At 40.5% G+C, this 14,213-nt stretch overlaps 1 protein-coding gene across 1 annotated transcript in view; it reads right to left on the bottom strand.

Moving 5' to 3' along the window:
* Pla2r1 (phospholipase A2 receptor 1) overlaps positions 1–14,213 on the bottom strand; it is a 138,085-nt gene that overhangs the window by 56,707 nt on the left and 67,165 nt on the right.

Below are 14,213 nucleotides of genomic sequence, written 5' to 3' on the forward strand. Positions count from 1 at the left end.
GGTGGTGACTTCTGGACATAACTGCTGAGTCAGAGGAAAACACAAAGCCTGGCAAAATTACCCAAGAAACCTCAGGAGAAAGTGCACTGGACTTCTAACATCCAATTTTAGACTCCTCTTATTGCATGCATTATTCACTTGCTACAGGGAACAGAAGCAATGAGAGCGTTTATAAAATCTAGGAGCCTCAGATGGAATGGGGTGGGAATGACGGAACAAGAAAGGAGACGTTCAGTGTCTAAGGGCCACCCCAGAGGACTTCAGTGAAGCACCTGAGGTGCTCACTGTGGCGGAACATGTGGGTTTCATCAGACTTAAATATTTTTTGCAAATGCTCTATCAACAGTCTAAATATTACATTTCTAAAATCAGAAAAGTTACTTTTACTTATACCTCAGAGGCAGAACTTTACGTATGTGTGCTCCCAAGGAAGCTATGTAAAGATAATATCATCTAGATGCTGTGGTGATTTTTCTTATTCTTTATGGGCTTGTGCTGCGGCAGTGGAATATCTGCTTTACTGATCCCCTCTGCTACCTAGAATGGTTGTGCTACAAACCGGAGACTACTATGTTGTTGCTACGTCCAAAGCTATGGCTGGTTCTTTCTTTACTTTAACAAATAATAGCAAGAAATGGCTGTGTTTGTAAACTTGGCCTTGGGTATCATTTTTCAGGACAATAATGCCTTTGTAACCTGTTGGTTATAGATTTATTTAGTCCACTCTGATTTGCTATTTTTTTTTATCTCCATTACTGTTTGAGACAATAGGAACCTATTTTTTGATTTGTCAAGTCTATTTTTATGGAGTGCATACAATATTTAAACATTAAAATCTTCAAGTCAAAAACCAACACTCAGGTTTCCTCGGTCTAATTTACAAGATGGTACCATTAGTAAAATAATTCAGCAAGTGTGTCTTTACTCTAAACCAAACATGCCTTTCTAAAACTGTCTGGAAAGTGCTCTGGAGAACAGTGCATGATCTGGGGTAAGCTCTTGAGTATCTGTTTCTAGTTGGCAAAAAGACAATTTTATATTCTTTACCATTTTCTGTCTGGTTTCAAACACTGGATGAAAAACTCTGATTACAATAATACAGATGGTGTCTGTGAAGAGACACCATGATGAAGGCATCTTATAACACAAAACTTTTTATTTGGGCTCATGGTCCAGAGGGTTAGAGTGCATGGACGTCATGGTGGAAAGCATGGCAGCAGGCAGGTATGGTGCTAGAGTAGTAGCTGAGAGCTTACATCTGATGAGAGAGACAGAGAGAGAGAGAGAGAGAGAGAGAGAGAGAGAGAGAGAGAGAGAGAGAGAGTAACTGGGAAGAGTGTGCTTTTGAAACCTCAAAGCCCACCTTCAGTGGCACACCTCCTTCAACAAGGCCATACCTCCTAATCATTCCCAAACAGTTCTACAAACTGCAAATTAAACATTTAAATATATGGACCTATAGGGACCATTCTCATTCAAATGGCCACAGACAGGAACATTTCAAAGGTTTTTCTACTCTGTGTTTTAGAATTATTTATAGAAGAACAGTTCAGAGTTGTATGTCATCTGACCATTTTGTTTGAATTTACTGATATTAAATCAGATGTTGCCATTTAATAAATTAAGATCATTGTATATACATAGTTTTATGTTGTCCTTTGAGACAAGAGAGTAGGATAGCATGTTACACAGAGAAAATTAAGTCAAGTTGTAGTGGGTAGCCATTCCAGCTTTGATCTGGAAGTTCCAACCCCCATTGAGACTTTGGCAACTGTCACGCCTACAAGGCAGGGCCAAGGGAGGTGCCTGGAGACCCGAGATCTCGATGGGCCAGTGCTCTCCCTGGGCCGGGACCCTGGACTGTGGAGGTGGGCCAAGCAGAGCTCCAGAGAACACTGCTGGACTGCATGCGATACACCTTCCCCAGACCCCGCGACCTACCTATCCCTTAATTTGTAGGTTATGCCATTAAATAAATCTCCTTTTAACTACGTGGAGTGGCCTTAATAATTTCACCAATATCTGGCGCTCACATGGGGCAAATTCCAAAGGCCTGGGTGGCTCCCACCCTCAGCCTCCTCCCTGGCTAGCGGGTACCTAAACCCGCCTGCAAAGTTCCATATAACTAGGGAACACCTACACAGTTCCATTCCCGAAAAAGGGAGCAGCTAGTCCGGTCTCAGTTCCCTAGCTTAGCCCCGAGACCAGCGAAAGAGGCACTCCCCCGCTTCCTGAGTGCTGGCACCGGCTCTGGCTCCTGCCATCTTGACTCCAGCGAGCTGCAGTCAGCCAAGATCACCAGCAGGCCCTGCTTTGGAGCTGTACCAATGCCACCTGCTGGCTGAAAAGTGCTACTACACCCCCCCAAAACCACGAAAGGTAAGCATATTGTTTCAAGTAAAAGTACTTGATAATTTTACACCTTAAAATTGACTAACAAATTTTGAGTAATTCTTGTAATATGGCTGACAACATTACCTCACAAGAATTTGAAAACCTTTTTGCCTGTATGATGAATGACATCTTCCTGGAAATATACAACCTTCTTAAGGCATATCTGGCCTGTACCATTTTGGCATTCATTGTAATAATTCACACAGTGTTCAAACACTGGTTTAATAACAAGAACAAAGATGAGTCATTATTGGGACTGATACAGGCTTTAAGAGATAGCAATGAAGGCTTGCAGAAAAAGATTCTCTCTCTGGAATCTGCTTTAAGAGATAGCAATGAAAGCGTACAGAAAAAGATTCTTTCTCTGGAATCTGCTTTAAGAGATAGCAATGAAAGCGTACAGAAAAAGACTCTCTCTCTGGAATCTGCTTTAAGAGATAGCAATGAAAGCGTACAGAAAAAGATTCTTTCTCTGGAATCTGCTGATCAGGATTTATAAAACAGGCTTGTACCAAAAATTGATCTTATTGATAATAAATGTGAATACTTAATGGACAGAATACTAACTCTCCAGACACTATATAAGGAAGAAAGATTATCATTAATTGATAAGATAAGGTCCATGGAATCATGTGTTTCTGAGGAACAAAAAAACTTCTATGATTCCATGAGAAATCTGGAGTCCCTTGCCAGAGAGGAGGTTCACTCCCTAGAACAGACCCTAGGTGCTCGTTTGCAAGCCTTAGAAGAAACTCTCAGTAAACATGACAAGGGACCTAATAAGCAGAAGGGCAAGACCATAGAGGTTGTAACATCTCCAAATGGCTCTCATACAATGGCTTATCCTGTTATCATCCATGAGAAGCCAGCGGATGACACACACCCCGAGCCATATAATACATATACATTACAACCAATTTCAACAAGGGACTTTAAAAATATAAAGGAAGCAGTAGTTACATAAGGGATACACTCCACATATGTAAAATAGATGTTAAATTCATGGTCTACCTCACATAGAATCATCCCAGATGACTGGCATCAGTTAATTTCAGCTGTTCTAGAATATAGCCAGCAGCTACAGTGGAAAAGCTGGTTGAGAGAAGAGGCAAAAAATTTAGAACAACAAGGTAAACTCAGAGGTTTTGTGATCTCCCAAGATCAAATACTTGGTGAGGGATGTTTCGCTGACAGGAATGTACAAGCCACTTATGATGAGCATACAATATCCCTATGCCATACAGCAGCTCTAATTGCTTGAAAATTCCAGAACCTGGAAAACCAACTGAGGTATACACAAAGATATTTCAGGGACCACACGAACCCTTCACTGATTTTTTACAAAGGCTGAACACAGCTATAACAAAAGCTATATCAGATAAAGAATTAAGAAAAGTATTAACTGAGTCCTTGGCGTTCGACAATGCTAATGCAGAATGCAGAAGAATACTTACACCATTAAAGATCAGATCAGCTCCTTTGGAAGAATGGATTCAGTATACTAATGGTGTTGAGTCTCGTAACTACAGTAATGAGGCTTGGATAGGAGAGACAAATCCCAGAGGTGAAAGAAGGCCCCGTGTTACCAAATGTTCTAAATGTGGTACACCAGGTCATGTAAGTAAAAACTGTACGTGGGGTACTCCTAGAAGTAATACTCCTTTTAGGAATAGCCTAAACAGGAGACCCCAACCACCTCCCAGATTATGTAGAAGGTGTGGCAAAGGCCGACATTGGACCAGTGAGTGCAGATCAAAAATAGATATATGAGGCAGCCCTTTACTGGCGGGAAATGCCTCAGGGGGCCTCTTGCAGGCCCCCAAATCAAATGTAGTACCAACATTCCCAGCCACTGTGGAAGAAATTCCTCTCCAGGACAACTGAATAAACCAATGCCTAATGTAAAAACCGATACTGCAATGGATGATAAAACAGCTCTGATAGGTGGATCACAGTTTACAAAGAACACTATAAAACAAATATTTTGGCAGATTTCCATAAATGATCAAAGACCAAAGCTTAGAATTCGAATTAATGGCCTGGTTATGGAGGGACTGGTAGACACAGGTGCAGATGTGACTAGAATTACACCAAAATCATGGCATCCGAATTGACCTCTTCAAGAGGTAGATGTCCAACTTTTATGGATTGGCACCCTATCTCAGATAAAACAGAGTTCGAGATGGCTTGACTGCATAGGGCCAGAAGGACAGAGAAGAAGGCTGAAGCCATATGTAGCAAATGTAGCAGTAAATCTTTGGGGCCGAGATCTGTTACAACAATGGAATACCTAGATTAAAATTCCTACACTTTTAGAAAAGGAATACAGACCAATGCATGTTTCTAGGAATAATATCATGACATGCTATAAAAATCAGGCACCAACCATTCAGGCTGTTCACAAACAGAGCACGACTGCTGTTGAACTCTCAGAAGTACCAACTGCCTTACCTTTAAAATGGCTAACTAATAAAACTGTCTGGGTTGGACAATGGCCTTTGACAAAAGAGAAGCTACGAGCTTTAGAACAGCTGGTTCAAGAGCAGTTAAATGCTCAACACATTGAAGAATCTACCAGCCCTTGGAATTCTCCTTTACTTGTTATTAAAAAAAAGTCTGGTAATTGGAGAATGCTGACAGATCAGAGAACTATTAATAAAGTAATTCAGCCAATGGGCTCCCTACAGACTGGGATGCCTTTGCCCTCTCTGCTACCTAAAGAATGGCCTATAATAGTTATTGACTTAAAAGATTGTTTCTTTACCATACCCTTACAAGAAAATGATAGAGAAAAATTTGCCTTCACAGTACCTAATTACGACAATTCTCAGCCAGTCAAGAGATATCAATGGAAGGTCCTCCCACAGGGAATGTTAAACAGCCCTACTTTGTGCCAATACTTTGTGCAGAAACCATTGGAGATAATTCGTGTAAAGTTTCCACAATCCATAATTTATCACTATATGGATGATATCCTATTAGCTGATCCAAAGTTAGATACATTAGAAAGCATGTTTGAAGAAGTAAAAAAAGTTTTGGCTCGCTGGGGACTGCAAATTGCTCCTGAAAAAATACAAAGAGGAGATTCTATTAATTACTTAGGATATAAGATAGAGCTACAAAAAATTAGACTCCCAAAAGGTACAACTAAGGAGAGATTGATTGAAGACTCTTAATGATTTTCAAAAGTTATTAGGAAGCATTTCCAACTTACTGGGTATCATGGGAATACCCAAAGATGGACTACAAAATTTGGCTAATACTCTAGAAGGGGACAAAGAATTAAATAGTCCAAGAGAATTATCAGCCGAAGCTGAGAAGGAATTGGCTCTAGTAGAAAAGACGATTCGAGAAGCACATGTGGATCGTGTGGATCCAGAACTTGAATGCATTCTTGTCATACTCCCCTCCAGACATTCCCCAACAGGTATTTTGATGCAGAGAGAAGATATTATATTGGAATGGATATTCCTACCACGTAAACCAAATAAAAAATTAAAGACTTATATAGAAAAGATCTCTGATTTGATTCAAAAAGGTAAACTAAGACTTCGCCAGTTGACAGGAATGGACCCAGCAGAAATTGTAGTACCTTTAACTAATGAGGAAATTTCATCACTATGGAAAGATAATGAATACTGGCAGAGAGCCTGCAGTAATTTTTTGGGAGAGATTAACAACCACTATCCCAAAAGCAAGAGAATAGAATTCATAAAGAAGACTGAATGGGTCCTTCCTCACATTGTACGACAAAAGCCAATTTCTAGAGTCCTCACATTCTATACTGATGCAAATAAATCAGGGAAAGCAGGATATAAATCAGGAGACTTAAAGTGGTACAAAGTCCATACAGCTCTGTACAAAAGGCAGAACTGTATGCCATTCTTATGGTACTGATGGACTTCACAGAACCCCTCAATATAGTCACTGACTCTCAATATGCAGAGAGAGTTGTTTTACATATTGAAACTGCTGAATTTATTCCTGATAATAGAGAATTAACTTCATTATTCATACAATTGCAGGAAATCATCAGAAAAAGGGAACATCCTATATATATAACACATATCAGATCCCATACAGGTTTGCCAGGACCTCTAGCACAAGGTAATGATGAGATTGATTAGTTACTAATAGGTAATGTGCTAGAAGCCTCAGAATCTCATAAGAAATACCATATAAATAGCAAAGGTTTGAAGAAGGATTTCTCCATCACTTGGCAACAGGCCAAGGATATTGTGAAAAAATGTCCTACTTGTTCCATCTATAACCAAATTCTATTACCTGCAGGGAGCAATCCAAAAGGTATACAAAGAAATGAAATTTGGCAGATGGATGTGTTTCATTTTGCAGAATTTGGAAGATTAAAGTATGTACATCATTCCATTGACACCTATTCAGGATTTCAATGGGCAACTCCTATGAGTTCTGAAAAGGCTGATTCTGTGATTACACACCTATTAGAAGTTATGGCCATCATGGGAATACCTGTACAAATTAAGACAGACAATGCCCCAGCATATGTCTCCAATAAAATGAGACAATTCTTTGCTTATTACAATATAAAGCATGTTACAGGTATACCACACAATCCCACAGGCCAAGCAGTCATAGAAAGATCCAATCGAACTTTAAAGGATATGCTAAATAAACAGTAACAGGTAACAATGACTCCTAGAAATAGATTGCATAGTCATTTATTAACCTTGAATTTTCTCAATGCTGATGAGAAAGGAACAACAGCTGCGGAGAGACATTGGACGACAGACAAAACTCCTGAGCTAAACCAACCAGTTTATTTCAAGGATGTGCTGACCTCAGAATGGAAACCTGGATATGTTCTACGTTGGGGAAGGGGTTTTGCCTTTGTTTCTGCAGGAGAAGAAAAGCTATGGATACCAACAAATTTAATAAAAATTCGATTCGAACAGGAAAAACCCCTTGATGAGGAGAAGTAAAAGATCATCCACCAATGTGACATCTCTACAAGTTGTAAGAAAAATTTAACAATCAAGGTTGGGGTAGGGTTCTGTTTTTGTCTTTCTAGGATAATGGAAATACCCATCTTACAGAAGTCATAAGGCCTTGGATATCCGGATATTTACAGCAGAAAGAAAGAATCTATTGGTACCAATCTACACATGGTAAAATCTCACTGTCTAACATCTATCTATCAATTTAGAAAAGTTGTGGTTCCAATTCAATTATAAGCCAAGCTGGCTTTGGAGATGGAAGTGGCTCACTCCTTCTCTAAACCCAAGCATATTGCTAAAAGAAAAGTTTGAGAGATTCTTCAGTCCCATATCTGAAGAGCCCTCTGGTGTGGGACAGAAGGAAACCAATAAAAAGGGACCATTGTCTTCTAGGTTCTAATTCTCTCCATGCTTACTCTTGATTTCTCAGAATCCTTTCTTACATGCTATGTCCTCTTTTAATCCAAACCTTCCATTTTGATAACAAATAAGTTTTTCTAATAGCAATCTCAGAAGTCTCCAGAAGGAAAATGGGGCCCCAACAACAGCAACTCTACCCAATCCAGAATGATGCCATGGTAATCATCATCATACTACACTTCTTGCCAGAATTTCAGACAATCTTACCCATTACTCTAAGACTTGCTGCAGAACCTACAGTTAGTCTAACTGAGATTTAACTATCTGAGCTTTCTCACAGTACCCAACAGAGATAACATCACCCCCTAAACAGCAGGAAGCAATTCTAAGAAAACGATGCCCCTTCTCCCTTAGGTTTCATAATTCTCTGGGTTATGGATGATGGTTATAGGGTTGGGAGTGGAAGAAAATATTAGACTCAGTATTCTAAAAAAAAGAGAGAGAAAAAAGGGAAAAGAAGAAATGGAATGGATAGGTATAAGATATTATGGTAGATTATTGTATATACTAGTAAACAAATTTAGTAAAATAGCAGCCTTAGACAATTTGCACTATAATTTGCACTGTTATGGATTCTTATATGTTGATATAAATGTAAACTATTTTTATATTCCTGTTTAAGATAATTTGTATATTGATATAAATACAGAACTATATTTGTTAATAATGTACATATATTTCTACTCTTATTTGAAATATTTATATATTGATACAAATGTAAATTTATATCTGTCATACTTTATGTATGTTCTACTTCTGTTTAGGATATTCGGTATATTGATATATATTTAAGATTATTGTCATATTGCATATCGCACTATATATTCCTACCTCTGTTATAAATATCTTGTGTATTGTCACAATTTTGAAGTCATTGTTCTTTACCATACACTTGCTTATAGACTGTTTACCTTGCTTATGTGAAGCCTTAGTCCTTAGGTTATTTCGGTAGATAAGACTTATAGATTTATAGTCACCTACACTTGTCATTTCTATAGTTACGTTAGTTAGGTTATCCAGATTTACAGATACATAGGTCAGATGGAGAGGTAATCTTCAAACATTTCATAGACCTAGAGAATATGGCATTTAAATAACTTAGAATTCTGTTGAGGTGAGACACAATTGCTCCTGGCTACACCAATTTGATCCCGAGAGAATGTTGGGCTTCTAAGACATTTCCATTTGGAAGTTTGTCTTTTTGGCACAAAATGGCCTACTGGGCAAAGAACTGCCCTTGCCTCGATGGCTGACAGTACAAATGTAATGCTGTCCTTTCTGGACAAGCGGGACACAAGGAAAGCGACCACTGTACTCTGCCAAGACAGGGAAAGATGGTCTTTCAGAATTCCTGCTTCTGAAAATGGTCTGTCAGATACTTTAGGCCTGTAGCCAATTTGAATGCACCAACAATGCTGAGAAACATTAGGTGACTGTCCAGGCTGCCAGCTGTCTCGGTCTACTCTTGCAAGATTCCCGAAAGTTGCTTGCATCCATCTACCATTTCTCAGGTACCATTATATTCCTTCTCAGGTCTTTGATGGGATTGAAGACTAGCAGTTATGGTTACAACTTAGTAGATAGAACATATTAAGTATTAGATTCAGGTTCTTTAGGATAGGACAACTTTTGGAACGATCTTTGTAACATGCCATTTACCTATGCTCTATACTTCTCTGGATTTTAGTATGTGTTCTTGCTTGATATTGTTTGCATTGATTGTAGTTCCATCTTATCTAGGTCATTATCCCTCATTATTCCTGGACAATATTTGATAACCATTCCTTTGTATATAGTCTTGTATTAGGTTAGAACTTTTTTATTTAGACAAAAAGGGGAGATGTAGTGGGTAGCCATTCCAGCTTTGATCTGGAAGTTCCAACCCCCATTGAGACTTCGGCAACTGTCACACCTACAAGGCGGGGCCAAGGGAGGTGCCTGGAGACCCGAGATCTGGATGGGCCAGCACTCTCACTGGGCCGGGACCCTGGACGGTGGAGGTGGGCCAAGCATAGCTCCAGAGAACACTGCTGGACTGCGATACACCTTCCCCAGACCCCACGACCTACCTATCCCTTAATTTGTAAGTTACGCCATTAAATAAATCTCCTTTTAACTACATGGAGTGGCCTTAATAATTTCACCAATATCAAGTAAAGATTCTATGATTTTTAAAAGCATTCAGCAAAGTTGCAGGATACAAATCTAACATTTAAAAAAAGTTGTCTTTCTATCTTTAACAATCCAAAAGGGAAGCTAAGGAAAGAATTCCATTTATCATAAGACCAAAAAGAATGAGATACAAGTAATCATACTCATAATTAAAAAAAAAGAATGAGATACTCAAATTTGTATATTCATTTAAAGTAGAAACAATCCAAATGTCTACTGATGGGTAAGTTGGAAAACACAATGTGTATACAAACAGTGGGATATTTATCAGCTTTGCAAAGGAAGGAAATTCTGGTATAGGTTGCAATGTGTATAAAACTTGAAGGCACTGTGCTATGTGAAACAGCACCACAGCTAGAAGATGGTCCTATTTATATCAAATACCTTGAATAGTCCAACTTCTAAAGAATGAACACAGAGAACTGTTCATCAGGAGCTGGGGGGTAGGTAGAGGGTGGGAAGCATTATTGAGTAAGTATGGAGTTTTCAGTATGGGAAGAAGAACTGGGTTCTAGAGAGATGGTGCTGGTGGATGCACAGCCTGTGAATGCATTTAAGACCACTGATGCTCACTTAAAGTGCTGACAATGGTACATTTTATTTCGTGATTAGTTCACCATGTTAATTGTGTTTAGGGGCATATGGCTTTTAAAACAGGACACTGAGAGATAGGGCAGTCTATCTATTTTTGGACAAATTTACAAAATCATCACTTGCATTATTTTCTACAAAACTTTTCATGGCTGATTGATTCATTGGTCATTGACTTAGCTATTGAGCATATAGACAATAATCTGTGGTATCATTGTAATTCAGTTTTTGCATCCTGCTGTCTGGATGCAAAGTGGCCAGACCAGAAGAGGGTCTTTAAAAAACAAAACAAAACAAAACAAAAACAAAAAACCAACCAAACAAACAAAAAAACCCCAGTAATCCAGTAAATCAAAATCTATTACTCAGAAAGGAGGACCTGCTCTTCCTCCCCTTTCTGTTCCACAATGCATTAAAAAGTCCTAAACCGGAAACAACTGCCCCATAACAAAAGAAACGAGTAATCTGCAGCAGGTGGTTTTAATTGCACCCATCAAACCTGTCACTCCATTGTGCAGAGAGTGGAAAATCAATTAACAACTAACTACAAGCCTAGGTGCTCAGAGTGGGAGGAGGGTCTGTAACTCAAACAGGAAAACAGTAATGGAAGCAGAAGATTCCTAAGCCTGCTAGTGGGTCTCCTGGGTTTGAGAAGACCTCCCTTAGAGTGCCCAGCTTTCTCAGATAAGTAGTTCTGTAAAACATTCCAATACTGATAACCACTTTGTTTCTTCCCTGATGGGGTCTGAATGAAATGGGGCCCTCTTTCCTCAACCTGAGGGTCCCGTGCTGGAGCCACTGCTTTGGATGTGTTCTTGTTTGTGGAGGCAAGTCCTCGTGCTAACTGACTGTCCCCATACAGTCCTACAGGCTCCGTTGGTGGCATGCTCGCACATGGTAACCTGGATGGGCCTGCATGGCTTGCGCTGGCTGGTTTTATGTCAACTTGACATGTGTTAGAGTCATTTGAGATGAGATAACCTCACTGGAGAAAATACCTCCAGAAGATCAGCTGGAAGCAGGGAAGTCTGCAGGACACTTTCTTAACTAGTGACCAATACAGGAGGGCCCAGCCCTTGTGGGTAGTGCTATCCCTGAGAAGGCGGTCTTGGGTACTGTTAGAAAGCAGGCTTGCAGGCTGAGGTGGTGGTGGTACCACCACAAAGAACAAATATATGATGGTGTGTACCCTAGGGAGGGAGGTGGAACTAGAGATGTGATGGCAGGGACAGGTAAGAAATCAAAGACAGCTCAGATCAACTTGCTGTCTTTGCCCACTAGGATTGGTGGGATTGTGTAGAACAGCCTGGAACTTCAGCAGATGCGGACTCAGTACCAGAACTTGCTGCCTGACTGTGGGATCCCCCTGGCTCTGGGCAACCATGGAGGCCTGAGATGAGAAAAGTTTCACGTTCTGGATTGAACTCCTCAAAGAACCACTGTTGCCTGTGGTGCCACCAGAGGCCATATTGGTGTCTGTGGCCCATGCTGCCACCTCAGGTGAAGCCTGAGATCCATGTGGACTCCTGGCAAATCGAATACAAATCCAAGAATACATCAAAAAGATCATCCTACCATGATCAAGTGGGCTTCATCCCAGAGATGCAGGGATGGTTCAACATATGAACATTCGCTACCACCACTGCCGCTGCTGCCACCTGCTGCTGCTGCCGCCACCACCATCACCACCACCAGCAGCAGCAGCAGCAGCAGCAGCAGCAGCAGCAAATAACAGGAATTAACAATCATTGGTCATTTATATCTCTCAATATCAATGGACTCAATTCACCAATAAAAAGGCACAGGCTAAAAGAATGGATGTAAAAACAGGATCCATCCCTGCTGCACAGGCCACGAGCCTCGACATGGCCTCAGTCATGTCATATGTCAGTCACACCAGTGGGGCACCTTGGGCAGTAAAGCCCGAGGACATCAAGGCCTGAGGCAGCATCACAGACTGCGTGAGTCCCCAAAATTATACAATGGAGAAAAGAAAGCATCTTCAATAAATGGTGCTGGCATAACTGGACATTGGTATGTAGAAAATAGATCCATATTTATCACCCTGCACAAAACTCAAGTCCAAGCAGATCAAAACCTCAACATAAATCTAGTTACACTGAACCTGATAGAAGAGAACATGGAGGAATAGCCTTGCATGCATTGGCAGGGGGGACTGCTTCCTGAAAAGAACACCAGTGGTGACCTCATGAAACTGAAAAGCTTTTGTCAGGCATAGGACAAAATGGCAGCCTACAGAATGGGAAAAGATCTTCACCAACCCCACATCTGACAGAGGGCTGATTTCCAAAATATATAAAGCTCTCAAGACACTAGACATAAAAATACCAAACAATCCATTTTAAAATGGGATACAGACCTAAACAGAGGATGCTCAACAGAAGAATCTCAAATGTTAGAGAAACACTTAAAAAAAGTGTTCAATATCCTTAGCCATCAGTGAAATGCAAATAAAAATGACACTGACATTCTATCTTACACCTGTGAAAATGGCTAAGATCAAAAACACAAATGACAGCTTATGCTGGAGAGGATGTAGAGCAAGGGGAACACTCCTCCACTGCTGGTGGGAGTGCAAACTTGTACAGCTACTTTGGAAATCAATATGGTGGTTTCTCAGAAAATTGGGAATCAATCTATCTCAAAATCTAGCTATACTGCTCTTGGGCATATACCCAAAGGATGCTCAATCATATCACAGGGACACTTGTTCAATTATCTTCATAGTAGCTTTATTTGTAATAGCCAGAACCTGGAAACAACCTAGATGTTCCTCAACCAAAGAATGGATAAAGAAAACGTGGTACATTTACACAATGGAGTATTACTCAGCTGTTAAGAACAATGCCGGGCGGTGGTGGCGCACGCCTTTAATCCCAGCACTCGGGAGGCAGAGCCAGGCGGATCTCTGTGAGTTCGAGGCCAGCCTGGACTACCAAGTGAGTTCCAGGAAAGGCGCAAAGCTACACAGAGAAACCCTGTCTCGAAAAACCAAAAAAAAAAAAAAAAAAAAAAAAAAAAAAGAACAATGACATCAGGAAATTTGCAGGCAAATGGATGGAACTAGAAAAAAAATCATCCTGAGTGAGGTAACTCAGATCCAGAAAGACAAACATGGTGTGTACTCACTCATTAAGTGGATATTAGTTGTAAAGTAAAGGATAACCATGCTACAACCCACAGACCAGAGAGGCTAGGTAACATGGATCTCCCTTGAAGGGAAAATCAAAGAGATCTAGTGGGTGGGGATGGGAACTTGAGGGATTGGGTTGGGGGGTAGATGGAGGGGGAGAGTGCTGAAAGAGATGACTGGAAGCGGGAGGGCTCCTCAGGGACAGGCAGAAACCTGATATAAGGGAAACTCCCACAAATCCACAAGAATGACCCCAGCTAAGACTCCTAGCAATAGTGGATCCGTTAGCCTGAACTTGCCATCTCCTGTGATCAGATTGGTAACTACCCCAACTGTCATCAGAAAACCTTCATCCAGTAACTGATGGAAGCAGATACAGAGACTCACAGCCTAACATTAGGCCAAACTTGAGGAATCCTGCTGAAGAGAGGGAGGAAGGATTGTAAGAGCCAGAAGGGTTAAGAACACCACAAGAAAACTTACAGAAACGACTAACCTGGCTGGTAGCA

The sequence above is a fragment of the Peromyscus californicus genome, unplaced genomic scaffold (genome assembly GCF_007827085.1).
Source record: "Peromyscus californicus insignis strain IS unplaced genomic scaffold, ASM782708v3 Scaffold_7__1_contigs__length_154581171, whole genome shotgun sequence".
In the NCBI taxonomy this organism is placed as follows: domain Eukaryota; kingdom Metazoa; phylum Chordata; class Mammalia; order Rodentia; family Cricetidae; genus Peromyscus; species Peromyscus californicus.